This window comes from Hydra vulgaris, chromosome 06, assembly GCF_038396675.1.
Source record: "Hydra vulgaris chromosome 06, alternate assembly HydraT2T_AEP".
In the NCBI taxonomy this organism is placed as follows: domain Eukaryota; kingdom Metazoa; phylum Cnidaria; class Hydrozoa; order Anthoathecata; family Hydridae; genus Hydra; species Hydra vulgaris.
The window spans coordinates 51,630,579-51,635,666 of NC_088925.1; the positions used below are offsets into that span (position 1 = coordinate 51,630,579).

The 5,088-nt window shown below is 29.5% G+C and overlaps 1 long non-coding RNA gene across 1 annotated transcript; it reads left to right on the plus strand.

Annotated features, from left to right (window-relative positions):
- Window positions 1–569: 569 nt before the first annotated feature.
- LOC136081069 (uncharacterized) lies at window positions 570–2,633 on the plus strand. Its single transcript, XR_010638861.1, has 2 exons — window positions 570–765; window positions 834–2,633. It is a non-coding gene; the product is annotated as an uncharacterized LOC136081069 (long non-coding RNA).
- Window positions 2,634–5,088: the final 2,455 nt, after the last annotated feature.

Genomic DNA, 5,088 nt, shown 5'->3' on the forward strand with positions numbered 1-5,088 from the left:
TTTTGTCTTATTTCACCCCAACCATTGTCCCATTTCACCCCAACATGGGGTGACATGGGACAAACAGTGTCACTTTAAAAAACCAAGCCCTAGAACTTATATTGATGGTTAAATAATAGGTTTTGCAATAATTTAACATGAGAATTCATTGGACTATAGTTTTAAACCGATTTGTATGGTTTTTGTGGAAAATTTAAAGCGCAGCACGCAAGCAAATTTTTTTGTTCCGTCTCACCCCGTTCTCCCCTATATATATATAAATTTATGAGACTGTTAGCTTCAAAACCGGCCCTTTGACATTTTTTTCGATTTTGAATGAAGCGCGCCAATTGTCTCGTAATGGCTCGCACTATATTGAAAAATAAAAAAAATGGTGCAAAACTGATTCAATCCTATAGTTTTTACTATGTAAAATTCAGCAAATGGTGCAAAACCGGCTCTTTTTGTTTGCGCAGCTGCTTCAAAACCAGTTTAATATTTAAGCCAATAGGAAAGCACTTATCATACCACGTGATCACAACAGCTGATATTGAAAATTCTTTCGTTTTTAATTTTTTTATCCTCTGGAAATTGCAAATTCTTCGTGATTTGTCATGTAAGTAATAGAAAAAGTAGAAAATATTTATGAAATATTAATTAACTAAACATTTACAGACTTTTTGCGATGGAAAACGATCGAAAAGTAAAAAAAACAAGCAGACTGCTGTCACGCAAACGCGTGGCAGACCCCGAAAACACAAAACGAGCAAGAGAGAAGAAAGCTAGGTTTGCATTACTGATGAAGTATTATTTTTAATTATGTTTATTAACTTTTAACCTCTATTTTTCTGCAGGTATTCAAAGAAGAGTCCACCAAAAATCCCTTCATGCAAGCACAAATTGGGTGCTTTCCAATGTCACTGCCTGTCACAGAGTGATGTTACCACTTTCAATGAGCGATTTTATCAAAAGTAAGAAAATGGACCAGGACAACTTCATTTTGAAGCATTGTTCATCCCTACAGCCGAAACGTGTTAAAGGTAAATCAAATAAGAAAAGAGAATTTACTGTAAAATATTTTGTTACAGAGGCTCTTCCTCTATAAGAATGCCAGTTTTTAGGAAAATATTTTTAGGAATATTAGGCATAAAAAAGCATAGACTGCTTGAAGTTATCAATAGATATCACAAATCTGGTACTTCAGCCAAAGAAAGTAGAGGTAGAGATAGGAAAGCAGAGAAATTTGTTGAGAAAAAGGAGAAAGTAAATAAATTCATAGAATCATTTCAAGTTAGTGAAAAGCACTACTGTAGATCACACTCAAAATGTAGGCAGTACTTACCAGCTGAACTCTCAACTGCTGCAATGTGGAGGATGTATAACAAAAAGTTTGATAGTCAATTAAAAGTTACCTTATGGTTTTTTACTTATATATTCAATACAGAGAATAATCTAGGTTTTGGGACCCCTAGAATTGACACCTGCTCTGCATGTTCTGAACTTATAACTAGAATCAAAAATACAAAAGATCTCCAAGCCAGAGAAAAAATAATTCTAAAATTAAACATCCATTGCCAAAGAGCTGATGCATATTTTGACAAGCTGAGGGAAGAAAGTGATGACCTTGTTAACCTCTCATTTGATTGTGAGAAGAACCAAGCCTTACCTAAACTATCAGATCAAGCTGCATATTATAGGAACCAGCTCAATTTTTATAATTTTACAATTGTAAAAGGGAGCTCTCATAATACACTTAACAAAGAATATATCGATTCTCACTATTGGATAGAGGAGGAGTAATCTAAGGGATCAAATGAAATTGCATCTGCTCTTTATTTTTCTCTGAATAATTTAAGCATGTCTAGCAACATAAAAAGAGTCAGATTGTGCTGTGATGGATGCGCTGGGCAAAATAACAGTACAGTAATGATTGGTATGATCAGTTATTGGCTCCACAATAAAGCTCTTCTTTATATTTAAACAGGGGAACTGGATTTCTCAGTGACAGGTCACTCCTTTATCCCACCAGATATGGTGTTTGGCCTCATTGAAAAGGTCATCAATAAGAAGGAGATCATTGTTAGCCCCAAAGAGTATGCGGAGGTCATTGAAAAACATTCTGCAGTTTTCCACTTAGGAGAAGATTATGAAATTTTTGATTGGAAAAGTTATTTGAAAACAATTCTAAGAAATAATATTTCTTGGCATTTCAAAATAGCTAGTTGTAAAAGTATCATTGTGTTAAAAAGACCAAGAATTATTGAGGTGAGAGGTGAACTTTTTCATACAGTAGAAGTTAATGCTTTTAAGTCATTGACCAAGAAAGGTAAAAATTTTAATTCAATTAATTTACCAATCATTTATTCACAAATTAAAATTAACCTAAAGAAAATAAAGAATGTAGAAAAGTTATTGAACTCTCATTATGGTGTTGATTGGAGACAAGATCAAAATCTTGAGTTTTACAATAAAATCATACCTAATGAGGAAATAGATGACATTGACTCTGATCAGGATAGTGAATCAGAAGAAAATAATGAGCTGTGCTGTGGTTAAGATGGATCGTCTGATGTTGATGATGTTGATGTTAGGGTTTAGTAATTTAAATTTTGTGAATTCGAAACTATTTTATTTTAAAGAATTTTTTATAATGACATTGACTTGCGTTTTTAATGTGTTTTTTAAGGTGCATATAAAAAAAAGAAAGCTATATAATTTTTGTCTAGCTAACTATTATATAAGTAAATTTAATCTTTTAAATGTTGTTCACACATGTATTTGTGGCCTATACATGTCTAGCAGAAATTTTATGTGCACCATAAATTTATTTAATAACACCTGCCCGCTGAATGTGCCATATATTATATTGAAACTTTATAATGAAACATCATATTGCAAGAACCATAATAAATTTCTCATTAAAAATTTTTTCACTGTTTTCTTTCTTCTACTGTAAAACTCAGGTAGCTAAAACTTATATGACATGTGATGCAGGTATTTCTTCAATTTTTATGACCACTAATAATTAGTTACGTTATTGCATTATAATAGAAATTTAATGCGTGGCAAAAATTATTTCGAAATATATTTAACTTTTTAAAAACATTAGCGGGCTATCCTGCTAAAAAAAGGGGAGAGAGTTTTCTAAAATTGTCCATAGATGGCGTAAATATACTGAAAAGCGTGTGGACTTTAAATAACCATGTTCCAACGAAATTAATCACAAAACAATTAAAGTTTTGTTAAAATGTGCAGTGACTGGATCAAAACCGGCTCTTTTTTGAAAAAAACGCCCTTTAATTAAATATTTCTATTCAATGATAATCACAATTACTGATATTCACATAGAAAACTATTTATTAGTGACTGAACATGAGGTGTATATGTTTTTATTTTTTTATTTGCACAAAAAAAAAGATATATCCTGTAAAATTTAAAAGTGCAAAGGGCCGGTTTTGAAGCTGACAGGCTCATATATATATATATATATATATATATATATATATATATATATATATATATATATATATATATATATATATATATATATATATATATATATATATATATATATATATATATATATACATACACATATATACATACATATTTCTCAATAATGTTAACAAGATATATAAAAAGATAAACAAAAACCTAACAATAAAGGAAGAATATACATTAAAGGTATTGTAATTCAGCTATATAATTCAGCATTGATTACTTCATTTCAGTTCAGTTTGATTGATCATTTCAACTAGTTCAGTTTTAATATATTTCTTTGTCTGTATTTAAAATACTTTACACTGTTCTTTCAAATTTCATCAGAAAATTTTTTCTGTTCATTGTTATAATAGATATTTGTAAGAACGTGATTTACAAATTTAAAATGTTACCAATAATTTGATGATTATGATATAAGATCATCCCATAAGATGATCATTGCATAAGAATGAAGTAGCACATTAATTTAATCAAGCACCCATTCTGCAGCATACTGATCACAAAAAGTGGAATTTCTTATAAGGAAAATGGCAGTATCTAATATTCCAAATACTTTTGCAACATAATGGGTAAGATCAATAGCTGGTAAAATCAATTCTCCACAATATAATTTTTCTAAATAACAGCATTCTACTTCACCAAATTTAGCTCATAAACTTTTAAAATGTAAATTCAGCTAATAAAATTTAAAATGTAAATTCATCTAATAAACTTTAAAATGTAAACTTTTGAGAGTTTGAAACTTGAGATGATTGCCAATCTTCAATTCATTTGACTAAATTCCTCAAAAATAAAAGTTTCATGTCATCCAAAACAACTGCATTTCCAATACAAAAATTGTTGTTGTAGTTTTGCTCACTGTTACGTCCGTCATATATTTATCAACTTTGAAAAGCTTGAGGAATCAGTCCTATCTGGAAAATAAATTTTAATAGCTGCAGAAGTTGTGGGATCAAATATTGCAAGAGCAAATAGTACACTTTGTTTATTATCTTCAGAATAAAGTGATTTATAAAATAACTTAAAACTATTTTTCAAATTTGACTGAAGTAATTGGTCTTTATCATATACATTACAAAGTAACTTCCATAATATTTCACCAATATGTACATTAATGACATCATGAAACTGATCAAAATGAAAAGCAGGAAATGTAAAGGATTTAGAATTTAGTAAATTGTTTTGTATATTTTTGAGAATAAAGACAATCATGAAGGTCATTGTGACTGGACTGGTGTACATTTAGAAATAAGGGAATATCGTAAAAGATTTGATGAAAACTTTGGCCAATTAACTGGTTTTTTGTATTTTATTTTCTTAAGTTTAGTTTTTAAATTGTTTTACAAACTATTTTCTTCTTCATAATTTTTTATACTGGTTGGAAAATTCTCCAATTCACATTTTTTTTGTGCAATACGCAGCTAATATTTTGAAACCGTGGAGGCAATAGAACATAAGATAATTTAGAGAACAATGAAACATGCATAAACTCATCAACTACAATTGTTTCTGTAACTTCTAAAATACCAAAATGTTGATTAATTTCTAACTTAAATATATCTATTTGTCAATATATATTTTGAGCTGATACCCTTTAAGGTTAAAATT